The sequence below is a fragment of the Protopterus annectens genome, chromosome 2.part0 (assembly GCF_019279795.1).
Source record: "Protopterus annectens isolate FY-2018-M chromosome 2.part0, PAN1.0, whole genome shotgun sequence".
Taxonomy (NCBI): Eukaryota; Metazoa; Chordata; order Ceratodontiformes; family Protopteridae; genus Protopterus; species Protopterus annectens.
In genome coordinates this window covers 898,603,694-898,617,521 of record NC_056728.1, presented here as the reverse complement: position 1 = coordinate 898,617,521, position 13,828 = coordinate 898,603,694, and the positions used below count along the sequence as shown (strand labels likewise).

The following is a 13,828-nucleotide window of genomic DNA, read 5'->3' as shown; positions in this document are numbered from 1 at the left end:
GACCCGTGAAGTCCTGGGACCGTACGCTACTTGTTGGTTACTCTGTTTGTCTTCTACTCTTGTTTATCATTAGTTCCTCCCACGTCTCCCCCTCCATGCACCCCTGTAATGTCCCCTGTTCCTTCCATTGTAACCTTGCTGGTAGGTGTCCATTTGTTGTCTCACCTGGTGTGAGCCTCTCTGATTCTGCTTGTTCCTTATCCGTTCCGATCTTCATGGAGCGGGTTGGTCTTCCTCTAAATAAGACTCATCACCATTATTATTAAAGTTGTCTTGGCCACCAAAATTGTCATCCAAATCCTGACTGTTGGTGCTCCATTGTTTAGAGGTCCATTCCTGGGAGGGAGGTGGTGGGGGGTATGCACAGCTGGAGTTGTAATCTTTCTCATCCCTTGCAATCTTTTTTTATTTTCCTGTTCTTAACTGTGTTAATTTGCTCCTCGATGGAGCAAAAGATACGGGTATAAGTCAAACCTATTAGTTGGAAAGAGAGGGTCCTATGTGATCTTTTTATCAAGTTTTTCTGCTTCTTGACCCAGAATGGTGATTTGCTCCTCATTGTGTTTGATTACCATATTCATGTAACCAAACCCAAACTGGTCAGAGAGCTTAATTAGATCTTTATAAAAGGAAGAATTAGCTGTGACCCCGGTCGGGTATCGCCAAATGCGTAACCCTTTAGGCACTACTTTCTTCCTTATACATTCTCTAAAATAACTGTTGTCCATTTGTAGTTTTTTTTTTTTTTTTTTACTTTTGGACTTTATTGAATTGTGACAAGTTACTAACGAGGAAATAATCCATATTATCCTCTCTTGCCTCCACACACAACGCATATTTATTGTCCAGCCACTGAAATAGGCAATCTGTGCCACCATTTGAACCATTGGTGGCTGTGTTATTATTGCCAGTGTTATTTTGAAAAGAGGAACCACTGACCTGTGAACTAATGTGTAGTAAACCAGAAGCTGAAGCCCTTTGAGATGGCAGTCCACTCGTGCCAGACACATTCTGCTCTTTCACACTTAACTGTTCACCCGGTGCCAAGTATTTTGGGTTCACCTGAGCTGCAGATGAGTCCAGCCTGCACGAGTGGACTGCAGTTGTTTCTGTTTTCTAACTACTTTTTCAGTTGACGCCTACACTTTAAGAACATTTTGGAAAAGAACTTGAAACTGTTAACTAACAAAACAGATTTGAGAACAATTTTGGGGAATAAATCCAATTGTGTTTTCCATAAAGGGCAGAACATAAAATCCCTATTAGAATACCAAGACAAACTACATAAGGCAGGTTACATGCACAAATGTGGTTCATGTAAGTTTTGCCCCTACATATTAGAGGTAAATGAAACTGCTATAAATGGTATGAAATTAAGGATTAAGGATAAATTCAACTGTAATTCTGATAAAGTAGTCTACTGTGGCCTAGGTGACTCCCATGTTTTGAGCAATACATGCATCCAGAGAATAGCTTACAGTGGAATCAAGTCTCAGTGCTTATTTTACAGAGCTCATGAATGTGCACAAGTAGGAAAAAAATGCAAATTCAGTCTGAGAACTCAGAAACTTTTGTATAGGCTTTTTGTACCCAGGGAAATAAAAAGCCAAGTAGTGAACTGCAGAGTACATAAAATCTTTAATAAAAATAGGTATCAGATCTTCTCTGTGTGTAGGCAAACTGTATATGGTATAAAAAATACAGCAGTATAGATTGAGGCCCTGGGATAATTTTTACTTTAATGTAAATTACAGAAATTATGTTAAAAGCAGGCCAGGTGGCTAGAACATCTACACCTGGTTGCTGTGGGGTATCCACAGTGAGAGGGAGAATGCACCTCATCTTAGAGCATGGTTCTATGGTATTACAGTATATGGCCTACTATATCAAGGCCTGTTCATGAATCTACAAGGTTAGTGAGTGGTCTTCTGTTAGATTTTTCCTCTCTTCAGATTCCAGGTGGTGAAGTTAGGGCTCTTCATTCAGATTGTTCCTCTTTTCATGTTCTGGGTGGAGAAGTAAGTGGAAAAGAGGGCTAGATAGCTCTGTGTCTGGTTAAATAAAGGGCTGGAAACTGGAAAGGATAAGGTGGAAAGGCAGTTAACCAATCTCCTGGTAGAGGGTGGTGGTGCTATGGGCTCCAGGGCAGGGTCACATGATGGAGGCTATCAAACTAGGAGGTTAGTGTTTGGTCCATTTTCTCACTTCTAACTACAAAAGGAAAGAGCAAGTCACACACTGGTGGTAGAAAACATTTTCAAATGCATGAAAGTTGATGCTTATGCCTTACGCTTGTGCACATCACATGGAAAAAACATTTTCAAGCTCCTAATAGTTACTTTTTAGGTTTGTATGCAACTTGAGACCCTGTTACAAGTTCACCAGCAAACTGTACCAAGGTAGATTGAACTAAAATTAATTACTGCTTAATGTCCAAGTCCTGGTAAAATAGTACAGGTGTTTTAGCTGTATAAGTTATGGTTTAGTTACACTTTGTTACATACAGGCAAACTCTGTTGTATGCAGGCAAGGAGGGAGGACATCTGGTCAGTATCAGCCAGTTTGTACACCTTCAAGACTGAAATATCAGAACCTTCTGTGGGGGATGTCTTGCTCCTCTTTTTTTGGATACAGACCCCCCCCCCCAACACTGATGCCAATTTATGAGAGGCTGCATGTTTTAAAAGAAAAACAAAGCTGTAGGCTTGCTCAGCTCAGGGCCTATTCTTTGAATGAAGGCCAATTTCATAACATCTGGTTATAGGCAAGCACTAACAACTTTGTCATAGCAGCAGTCGATGTCTTAGTGAACAAGATCTTGAGGTATACTGTCCTCATTCTCAGTTATGACAATACAGGAATCTAGACCAATCGACATCTGTAGCATACAGGTTCTGGAGGACTACTTTCTTCTCTTAGAGTGACAGCCTCTTAAAAGGCACATCCAGAGAACTTGGCCAGATAGCTGCTCAACATAGGCTGTGAAAGTGCCTCACTGGGCAAGTCACTCTCAAGTCCTGGAGACCTTGGGATTCAAACTGTACACTTGTCTACCCCTCAGTGTCTCCTCTTGTGTGGGCACAGCTCCATTTTCCCAACTGGGGCATCCACAAATGATCTGCTGTGGCCCAAGACAAGGCACACAGCCTTCTATCATTCTATCAGTCTTGGAAATAGTTTGCTCTCTACTTTACAGCCTTGACTGAACCACACACAATGGGAACAATATGATATTTTGATATGTTCAAATAATGTGAACAACATGTGCTATTAACCTCTGTGTCTGAAAAACAAAACAAACAGACTATAAAAAATCTTGATGTGGAATTGGTTTCTTTTTTTTTCCTCGACAGAAAGACAGCTGGTAGCTTTAGATAACAAAATCAAACCTGACCACTGATAACCCGAAAGCAACATTAACCACAGCAACTGCAGCAATTAACTAGCATTCTAAACTGCATACAATGATTTCAACATAAGGAGCAGTGCTCTCCAGTGGCGTATTATTTAAAATCTGCAAGCCAGGCCAAGCTGATGGATTGACAATGTTTAGCATTCGTTATCAACTCCAGATTCAAGAAAACTAAATGGTGTAGGCACAGATGTTCTGACATCCAGGCATGGCATCTGCCCAGTTGAGAGAAGAAAAAGTGAAAAGCTCTGGAAGGTATGCCAGACAATAAACCTTCTGCAGTAAGAGTCTAAAGGGTCAGCAATACTGCTGCAATGAACACAGTGAAGAACATGTAGTTTTTCCTCTCTATAGTGAGTTGCATATAGCACATCCTGAATAATGTGTGCCATTCTGGAGTCCATTCAGGAAAACAAATATTAGGGTTTTGGAAGGAATTCAGAGGACAGCAACCAAAATGGTGTGAAGGATGGACGAAAATGGGTGCAAACAAAGACTAGATGAGCTGGGGCTCTTACTACATAGCAGAAGGAACAGAGGGACATGAAGTGGGTGGGTACATTACATTATATAGAGGAACTGTGACACGATCACCCTAAAAAATAAAGGTTGAAGACTGGGCACAGGCAGCAGACTAAAGGGAACAATTACTCCCTTGATTTGTGAAAGTATTTCACTGAGAGAGAGAGACAGAAAAGAGAAATGCAGATCAACAGAATGCACTAACTGAATGGGTGGTGCTGACAGAAAACAAAGACATTTAAAACAGAATGTAACAGGTGATCAACAGGGTACAGAATGGGAGAGAGTGAAGGAAAAACACTGACTACAACAATAATGTAAGTTCGAAGTCTTGTTAATCTGTGTTGTCCAATTTCATTCTTCCTCAACCCATTGGTTCGGATCCAACTCTGCTGCATACTCCAGACTTCGGATCCAACTCTCGAGCTCCTCCCTCTACCCATAATGCCCATTACCCCAGATAGAGTTTGATGCCATTATGACCACAGAGAGACAGGGATAGCTGAGAGAAAAAAGGGCGGGCTCAAACCTGGAACTGCTGGTTCCAAAACATAGTCCTACAGATCTCTAAAGAAAGTTGAAGGATGGGGGTTTATGGGAGGGAAGATGAGGAAGAATGAAAGTGGACAACACAGATGCCTAGTTATGATGAGTACACAACTTTTAAATCTGATGTGGTCCTTTTCATTCTTCATTAACCCATGGAACAGAGTCCCCAGCTACGTTGATCTTCAGTGGCCCTCATATTTTGGAGTACCGTTGAACCAAAAGCTCTCTACTTCTAGAAATAATATCCAATTTGTAAATGAGTACCAAAGGTGTGAGCAATGGACCATGTGGCTGCTGCGCAAATATCACCAACAGATGTTCTAGACCAAAAAGTAGATAAAGCAGCCATGGATATGGTTGAATGGGCCTTGAGTGGTTTAGGCAAGGCCATGCCTCGTTGAGAATGTTGTGTCTTTCGGCTTTTCCCTGTTAGGGGTCGCCACAGCGGAACTCCGGTCCGCTAATGATTGGTTGTTGATTTTTACATGCCGAGTTACCAGCCCTGATGCACAACCTTCAACGAAGGTACGCCCATTCACGAATGTCGTAATGCAGAAGACGCTCTAGCTGAGAATCGAACCGGACAGCATCTGACTGTGAGGCGACAATGCTACCGCAGCACCACAAATCCAAGAAACATAGTCTATAATCCATTTAGCTAGACTGACTGGAAACTGAGAAACCTAGTCTTTCTAGTGAAAAGCAAACAAATAGTTGATCTGATTTTCTGATATGTTTTGTCCCGTGAAGATAAAATTGTAATTGTCTATGTAACTCAAGGAGATGAAGCATTTACTCTCCTTTGTCCGAAAAATTTGGAAAGACTGGTAAATGAATGGACTGATTAATGTTATTTTCAGAAGTCACTTTGGGTAAAAAGGAAGGGTTTGTCTGTAAGGTAACCCTATCTTTATGGAAGATTATGTAAAGGGTATTTGCGGAAAGAGTCTGGAGTTCAGATATCCTCTTTGCTGAAGTAATGGCTACCAAGAAAACTGTTTTCCATAAAAGGAATTTTAGCTGAAGGATCAAAAACTTTCTGAGTTAGACCACGGAGCACAACTGTAAGACCCCAGGGAGGTGATGGATCCTTAATTGGTGGTCTGAGAAGAAAAATGCCATTTAGAAATGCTTTGTATAATCTGGAAGAAGTCAAGGAATAATTTCTGTCTCTCGTGTGAAAATTAGAGAAGATGCTAACTGCAGATTAATCATAGAGAAACTAGATCCCTCTTTAAAAAGGGTTGCTAAAAATTCAAGTACTGCAGAAACTGGAGCTGAGAATGGGCAAACCTCATTACTCAGAGCCCAAAAGGAGAATCTTCTCCATTTGCTCTTGTAAACTTTCTTAGTAGATTTTTTTTTGTGAAGCCAAAACAGTGGTATGTTCTGGAGACAAAAGCCTGGGCTGTCTAACCATTTCTGGAAGTGGAGAAACCACGCAGTTAGTTTGAGGGCCTGGGCATTGGGATGTTGGATACCTGATTGGTGAGAGAGGAGCTCTGAAGATGACTTTAGTATCCATGGAGGACAATGAAGGTGAAAACACAGGAAGGGGAACATTACCTGTTGAGGCCAGAAGGGGGCAATGAGGATGACTGAGCTCTTCAGAGAACTTGCTTTCTGCAGAAATTTGGGAATCAAAGAAAGAGGGGGATAAGTATAAAGAAGACCGGTGGGCCAAGTGGACTAGGAGGATAGATAAGAGCAAAGTACCTGCTGCATTTGTTGTTGTGGGGAGACATAAAGAGGTCACAGCAAGGTTGACTCAGACGATGGAAGATCCTTTTTACCACAGATTGACTGAGAGACCACTAGTGAGGCATCAGGATGGATCTGCTTAGTTTGTCTGCTAACATGTTGGTTTTACCCAGAATGTGCTTTGCAACTAGAAAGCGATGTGATGAGATTGCCCATTCTCACAACACTTTTATAGCCTCTCTACAGAGAGGATAAGACTGGGTTCCTCCTCGTTTGCTGATGTACCAGACCACAAAAATGTTGTCAGTCTGAATTGCAATAGTCTCTAAAGGAAGAGCATCTTAAAATACCTGCAACGCGAGTAGGACTGCTCTCATCTCTAGTACACTGATGTGCAGACTGGTCTTTTGGGGACCACATACCTTGGAGTGTCCTTCCCAGGAAATATCCCTCCAACCTTGGTTGGGAAGAGTCCGTGGCCACTGTGGCTGCTGGAAATGGCAAAAAAAAGAAGTTATGTCTTACCATAATGTTCCATCTGTGTTGTAGATCTTTATTCATTCATTCCTGTTAGGACTTTGGTTCCATCCTCGGAACTGACATGGCCGTTTCCAAGCTTGTGCCAGCCAAAAACTCTCAGCTAAGACCTACCCATAATGCCCCTCCCATAGTTACTCCAGATAGAGTTTGCCCACCCCTATATAATAGAGATACTAAGAAAAAAACAGTAGGAGGCTCTGTCTGAGCAAATACCCTAACCAGGAGTTCCTAAAGTCCACCAGGAGTCCATGCAGGGGGAAGGAGGGGGGAAGTAATGAATGAATAAAGATCTACAACACAGATGGAACGTTATGGTAACCCATAACTTCTTTACCTGATGATGTAAATCTTTATTCATTCCTTACTGTTAGGACCGAGTCCCCAGCTACCCGAGTCCTGGGTGGCCCCGAGAAAGGATATTCCTGAACACCATAACCAAAAGATGCTCATCCCCCGGAGGCCAAATCCAATTTGTAATGAGAGATAAAGGTATGAGATCTTGCCCAAGTGGCTGCTGCACAAATATCATCCATAGAAGCTCTGGAATGAAAAGCTACAGTAGTAGCCATTGATCTGGTAGAATGAGCTTTTATTATGGAAGGTAAGGATAGCTTATTCCATTGGTAGACAAAGGTAATGATGTTTCTAAGCCAGGACAATAAAGTCACTTTGGAGACAGGTTTACCCAGTCTGGGTCCTGCAAAGGCCACAAACAATTGATCTGTTTTCTTGAAAGATTTAGTCCTGTCCAAATAACAACGAAGCTGCTGATGCACATCAAGGGTGTGCAAAAGGTACTCCCCTCTGTTAGAATGTTGAGGGATGAAAACCGGCAGGTAAATAGATTGGTTAATGGAAAATCCAGAAATGACCCTGGGCAAGAAAGAAGGGTCAGTACAAAGGGACACCCTATCCCTGTGGAAGTTCAAGTAAGGTCTCTTGACACTCAAGGCCTGCAGCTCAGATACTCTTCTCGCTGAGGTAAGTGCTACTAAAAGTAGGGTCTTCCATGACAAAAACTTTATATCACATGAATCAAAAGGCTCGAAAGGAGGGCCTGTGAGAGAATGAAGCACCAAGGTCAAGTTCCAGGGTTCTATGGGGCGGATTGACCGGAGGATTAACGTGTAATACTCCTTTCAAAAAGGTATTGCACAGGCAGTGTGACATAACAGAAGAATTATCAAATTCATTATGAAAATTGGCAATAGCTGCTAAATGCACAGTGACTGTCGATGCTGAGGCTCCTGCATGTAGAAGAGTTGTCAGATACTGTAGATCTTCTGAATAGGCATAGAAAAAGGATCTAAGTTCTGATCTTTGGCCCAAACAGAGAACCTAGTCCATTTACTAGAATAAACTTTCCTGGTGGAAGGTTTGTGTGAAGCCAGAAGAATTTCATGAACAGGAGATGAGATGTCAGGCAGCCTGGCAATCATTGGAAGTGGAGGACCCAAGCTGTGAGCTTGAGGCTGTGGAGATTGGGATGAATAAGGATGAGATAACAGACCTTGGGAATGATCCAGGATCCACGGGCTGTGAATCAGATGAGGCCATAGGAACAGGAACCAGACTTGATGGGGCCAATAAGGGGCAATGAGGACTACTTTGCTTCTCAACCTTTGAGCTTTCTGGAGGAATTTCGGGATGAGGGGAAATGCAGGAAAGGCATACAGTAGACCCAGGGGCCAATCGTGTGTTAAGAGCGTCCCTCGGGGGTTCCCCCTGATGGGGTATCAGGGCAAAGTAGCTTCTGTTTTTGTTTAGGGTGAAGCAAACAGATCGCAGCAAGGCTTGCCCCAGTGGCGGAAAATCCAATCCGCTATTACAGGATTGAGAGACCACTCATGAGGCATCAGGATGTTCCTGCTCAGATTGTCCACAATAAGGCTGGAACTCCCGCGAATGTGTGTTGCTATAACAAAGCAGTTGGAAGCTATCGCCCAGTGCCAAATCCTCATGGCTTCCCGACACAGGGGGTAAGACCTGGTTCCGCCTTGCTTGTAGATATACCAAACGACTGACATGTTGTCCGACTGAATTGCAATAGTCCCAGAAGGTAGAGATGTATGAAACGCTCGCAATGCTAAGAGAACTGCCCTCAGTTCCAGGACATTTATGTGCAAATTGGCCTCCATGGGGGACCAGGTGCCTTGGACCATCTTTCCCTGGAAACCCCCCCACCCCCCACCCTAACAGGGAAGCATCCATGGTCACCGTGGTCGTGGGCTGGGGGAGACAGAACGGTCAACACCAAAGATTCGATTGTGACTTCATCCACCATATAATTTCTTCCTTGCAACGGTTTGTAAGATGTATCATGTGATCGAGTGGGTGAGTTAAGATCGACCATTGTGCAGAAAGGAGCCACTGCAGTATTTTCATGTGCAGCCTTACCAGTGGTACTAGATTATTCGCAGCCGCCATGGAGCCTAAGAGTTGCAGTACAAGGTGTGCTGGTACATAGGTCTGTGGAATGAGGGTCTGTGGAAGGAGGGCTTGGATTTCGTGTCTTACTTTTGAAAGCCTGTGTGGAGGGAGCGAAGCTTGACAGGATGTTGTGTCAAAGACTGCTCCAATGAATTCCAGTGGTTGTGTTGGGGACATTTGAGATTTGTCCTTGTTGATTGTAATCCCCAAGTGGAGAGCGAGGCCTTGAGTGTAAGAGAGGCTGCAGATTAGAAGATTCCTGGTCGGAGCGGTAATGAACCAATAGTCTAGATACGGAAACAAATGGAATCCGTGTAGTCAAAGATGAGCTACTACAATTGCTATACATTTGGTGAACACTCGGGAGGCTGTTGAGAGATCGAATGGCAGTGCCCTGAACTGGTAGTAACTGACTCCCAGCCGGAAGCAGTGATCCATCTTTATGTGGTAATACGCATCTTGGAGGTCTACAGAGCACATCCAGTTGTCCCTCCCTAGGAAGGGGAGAATGGACTGTACCATGACCATCTGGAATTTTTGAAGTTTGATAAATTTGTTCAACAGGCTGAGATCCAGGATCGGTCTCCAGTCCCCTGTCTTTTTTGGCACTAAAAAGAACCTTGAGTAAACTTGGATCCTCTCTAGTCTGGTGGGACTGGTTGGATGACTTTTTCTTAGGAGCTTTTCTAAGGCTGCTACTTCCCTCTGATTGGGTGGCACATTGGGGATTTGTTTGACAGGTCTGGAAGTTAAATCAATTGGTATCAGGTAGCCTCTGGATATTATTCTCTGCAAACAAACATCGGTAGTAATAAGCTGCCAGGCTGGTAAGTGCAGAGAAATGTGACCCCCGACTGCTTCCAGAGGAAAGCAATCGGGCCGCTGCTCAGGAGTGCTGGTAGGGTCAGCAGGAGAAGGAATCTCTAGCACCCTGGTTATGTGGACCCCCTCTACCCCGAAAGAGGCGTCTTCCAGATGAGTTGTCCCCCCTGCCTCGGGGGAATTGCTCACCACGAGTGTCACGAAAGGATCCTTGGGATTTTCTGAACCACATTTTTCCTCCCTTCTGGTTCCTGCAGTAGGACTCTGGGGGGTGGAAAAGCGTATGCCCACAGCAGACAAGGTCTTTCCGTCTTTCTCACTTCGTGCTAGTGTGTCTTGTACTTTGAGACCAAAAAGTGCAGATTCATTGACAGGCGCGTTGATGAAGGAAGATTTAAAGAGGTATGCGAAATCACACAACCGCATCCAAGCATTACGTCTCATGACAATGCCTGATGTGGCAGCTCGGGCTACCCCCTCGGTGGTGTGAGATATCAAATGCATCGAGGAGTTCGAGATAGATTCAAAGGTAGCTAGCTGCAAGATGACAGTGTCACGCACCTCATCAGGCAGTACCCCCACCAAAGAGGAAGACATTTCAGAGATTAGGTCTCTTTGGAGGTGAGTGAAGTGTGCCAGATAGTTCAGCGACCGAATGGCAAAGGTCGCTGAAGCATAGGTCCACTCCCCTAGTTTGTCCATGGCCCAAGACTCCCTGTTCGGAGGATGGCCAGTGGAACTATCTTCTGCCAGTTCCCTCTTGGTGGCTGTCACCACGACCATGGAATCAACCAACTGCTTGGACCAGTGGGGCTGGGTCTTCAGGTGTGGATAGAATTTTGTCCAGTGTCAGGGGGACAGGTTCACCGTTGTCCGGAGCCTTCCAGGCATGCTGCACGATCAGCTTAACAAGCTCATCTGCAGGTGGGGTCACCCAGGAAGTAGAAGGTTGGGCACAGAAGGCCTGCAAGAATACCGATTCCTCAGACGAAGGGTTAGAGGACTTCCAGTCTCCCCGCTGCTTGAGGATTTTGAGAATGTCTCCAAATGAGATGTCATCTGGGGGAGACCATGGGGACCCTTCTCCATCAAAATCAGTGTCTTCAGTGATAGATTCCTCATGGGAATCAAGGTGCTTCCTCTTGCACCGTTTCTTCCGAGGTGGCTCATCAGTGGGATCTTCTGAGGAGGACTCCAGAGAAAGGGTTCCCTTCAAATGGAGGTCTTGCAGCTCCCGTGCCCAGGATCCTGAAGTAGGGAGTTGGAACAGCTGCATGCTGGGAGGGGGGTTTCTGATGCAGATGTCATTGATGCTGACTGCAAGCCTGCGGAGGCAAGAACCCTCTCCATCACCCGGAAAGCAGGCCCACCCGAGGAGGGATGGGATCCCGGAACAGAGAAGGACAACCTCAGAACCAGGGTCACACCCCGCCCTGAGGAGCCCACCTCCGGGTGAGAAGCTCCGATAGGACTAGAAGCCATCAGAGTTCTGGAGATAGATGGCACCAGCGAAAAAATAGGCGCCAGGCTAGGTACCAGGGTGCCGACAGTCCAACCACTGCTCCGAGACAGCACTGGCTCCAACGGAGCCAATGCAGCAAGAGTGGTCTGTGCCAACAGGGAAAAATCCACAGTTGGAGCCGAGACAGTATGCATCGGGGTGGACATCGGTACCAAGATTTCCAGAGCCCGGGTAGAAGCCAGAGGAGGATGAACAGGAGAATATGCTGTGAAGGATTCCGAGTCAAGGGGGATGGAAGGTCTAGCTGGAGTGGGCAATCCCCTAGCTGCCAGAAGCTGGTCCACAACCTGCACTATGTCTAGTTCAGAAAGACTCCTGGTGGATCTAAAGGAGGCTGCTGAAGGAGAATCAGGTCTTTCAAGAAAGGGGATAAACTGATGCCCCAAAAAAGGGTAGTACATTAGAGAGTATCTGGTTCTTGGGAGATATTCAACTTTAGGGGGTCAAGGTCAATTTGTGGAGCCAAAGAAGCTATCGGCACCATAGCCGGGGATGGTATCGAAGCAGGTATAGAGTCGTGGAAGCCAATTTCAATACCAAGGAAGGCACTGAAGCCGGTGGTACAGAGGCTGCAACAGAAATAGGAGTCAACATAGACGGCACTGAGGGAGAACACACAGGGCCTGATGCTGAAGAGGTCTGTGCTGAGGGTGCTGGAGAAGCATGAAGCTGACTCGGTTAAGTAACTGACGGAGATGTAGGAAGGAACCTAGTGACTACGTTTTTCCTTGTGTTTTCTGATCTTTGAAGGCAGTGAGACCTTCGACCCAGACAGAGCCTCCAAAAGACATTTTAATTAAACCTTTAAAAATAAGCTTATTTTTACCCTCTGCTAGTGTGTGATTGCTAAAACTAGCACAAATGTGCTATTATCAGCTTTAATATGGTCCACACCCAAACAGTAAATGCATCGAGTGTGGCCATCCGAGTTGGGCATCTTACGCCCAGCACTTATCACACTGTTTAAACCCCAACTTAACTTTGTCTGACATAGTACAGGCAACAAAGAGGTATCTTAAAGGAAACAACAATAAGGAGGAAAGAAAAGGGAGAGAATACCAATGATGGTATTTAAAAAAATAACACAACTGGTAAAGAAGGGCCTACCAAAGGCAGGAGAGAGGGACAGTACCAACAATGGTAGAAATGTAATTACCAAAGGTAAAGGATAGGAAATAGAAGTAGGTTATAGGCGCTAGTGAGAAAAGGCTAAACTGACTAAAAATCAAGAAAGTTTGAAGAGAAACTACACCAAAAATCACAAATTTCCACTTAGCTTTGAGAGAGATGGCTAGGCACATCTGACAAGGAATGTGGCAAACGAGATCTGGAGTAACTATGAGAGAGGCATTATGGGTAGGTCTTAGCTGAGAGTTTTTGGCTGGTGCGAACTTGGAAACGGCAATGTCAGTCCGAGGACAGAACCCAAGTCCTAACAGTAAGGAATGAATAAAGATTTACAACATCAGATAAGAAATTATGTTCTTACCACAACATTCCATCTGTGTTGTCGATCTTCATTCATTCTTGACTGATGGGTTTGATTGCGACCTCTCAGAAGTGACTTGGCCCCTGTACATAGCTCGCGCCAGCCAAAAACTCGTAAGCTAAGGATCTACCCACAGTGCCTCCCTCCCCATTACCTCAGATTGAGTTTGCCTAGTACTTAAGAAACTACAGAAGCCCTGTCTAAGGTATAACCCTATAACATCCCAGGAATAGGTCCGGACCTAAAGGAATCTTTTGGAGAGGGCAAGAGGGTGGGATGTCAAGAGTGAATGAGGATTGGCAACACGGATGGAATGTTATGGTAAGAACACAACTTCTTTATCTGATGTTGTCAATCTTCATTCATTCTTGACTGCTGGGACAGAGGGCCTAGCTACTTTATATCTTAGGAGGCCCTAAGGAAGGATATTCCTGAGCACCACAGAGCCACAGGATGCTCTTCCCCTTGAGACAATATCTAAAGTACAGTTTTGTACCTACCATAAATGTAGATGTTCGAGTGTAGATACTGCTGCAGTCATTACACTTGAGTTATCCTGCGTCAGGCGGTCCCGCAGTCGGCCAGAATTCCATAGTCTTGGTCCGGCGTCGGTTGCTGTCGCCTCTTCCCTGACATCAGTGCAACAGGGGTATACAAGATGCAGCAGAAGCCATTTTCTTCAGTTTTTCTTGCCCCAGATGTCAGGTGCCTCTAAATATGTAGGCAATTCCAATTGCTAATAAAACATACATAAGAAAAGCAAAAAACAACTTACAGCTACCAGCAAATACTCCCCATAGGTAGTAAGGGTATACGACATAGGTACATACCAGCCAGTAAG

The 13,828-nt window shown here is 44.7% G+C and overlaps 1 protein-coding gene across 1 annotated transcript in view; it reads right to left on the bottom strand.

Moving 5' to 3' along the window:
- Positions 1–13,828, bottom strand: part of RIC1 (RIC1 homolog, RAB6A GEF complex partner 1) — a 2,584,659-nt gene that overhangs the window by 578,237 nt on the left and 1,992,594 nt on the right. The window lies entirely within an intron of this gene.